The sequence below is a fragment of the Asparagus officinalis genome, chromosome 5, assembly GCF_001876935.1.
Source record: "Asparagus officinalis chromosome 5, Aspof.V1, whole genome shotgun sequence".
Classification (NCBI taxonomy): domain Eukaryota; kingdom Viridiplantae; phylum Streptophyta; class Magnoliopsida; order Asparagales; family Asparagaceae; genus Asparagus; species Asparagus officinalis.
In genome coordinates, this window is record NC_033798.1 from 49046415 (window position 1) to 49047503 (window position 1089).

The window sequence follows — 1089 nt, forward strand, 5'->3', positions numbered from 1 at the left end:
CGGTCGACCGCACAAAGAGCAAAAACTCACTGTGCTTCTGTGCTTCCCAGCGGTCGACCGTCGTGCCACACACGGTCGATCACGATCGATGGTCGACCGTTGTGACCAGTACGATCGACCGCGATGAAAATAGAAACTCAAAATTGACCTGTGTACAATACGCGGTCGACCGCCGCGCCCACCGCGGTCGACCACGCAGTAGAAAAACCCTATTCTCAGGATCTATTCTACATGATTTCGTTGTCGAACTTCGTGTGTGATGTTTATACATACTAGCAACCCTATACATGTGATTTAGCATATCTGGAAAAAAATGATATAAGCAGTCTAATCACTATAGACAAGACGAAATAGTTTAAAACATGTATATTTATGTCAAAACTATCGAAAACAATCACTTTTCTTTCAAAACTTTTGTTAGACTAACCACCAGGTCTAGATCTGCACTTAGGAAAAACGTGGGTGACTTTATTAACTGAAAACATATTCTTTTGCTACATACAATATAAAGATCAACTTTTTATACTCAAACTAGTATGTTAGGCTCATAAAAATATATGAAAACATCGTTTAAAAGCATTTGAAAACTGGGTGCAGAGTTGGGCGAGATGAAACTCGCCTGATGGGTGATGAACTACTGTGGTAAGGTCGTGAGAAGGTTCTCCTTCGCTGAACGCTGCTGGATCTCGCTCGAACTCCTCGAAATCCTCCAAAATCGCACAAAGAACAAGCTAGGATTTGCAAGAGGACAAGGGAAGGTTGCTAGGGTTTTCTCTGACAAAAAGGAGGCTCCCCGAATAAAATAATATATATATGAGCCCTCAAACCCGACCCAAAACCCAAAACAAAACAGGCTGAGAAAACAAGTCTGACCGCTGTACGGTTGACCGCCACGCCCATCGCGGTCAACCGCACAACAATATTCTGCTACGCCTGAGTCTGGTCGTTGTGCGGTCGATTGCCACGCCCAGCGCGGTCGATCGCGCATCAATATTTTGCTGTGCATGATATATTCGTGTGCTCCTCTATGATATAAACATACATTTCACAATAAAACTCATTATTAAATTCTACGGGGCTTTACATTCT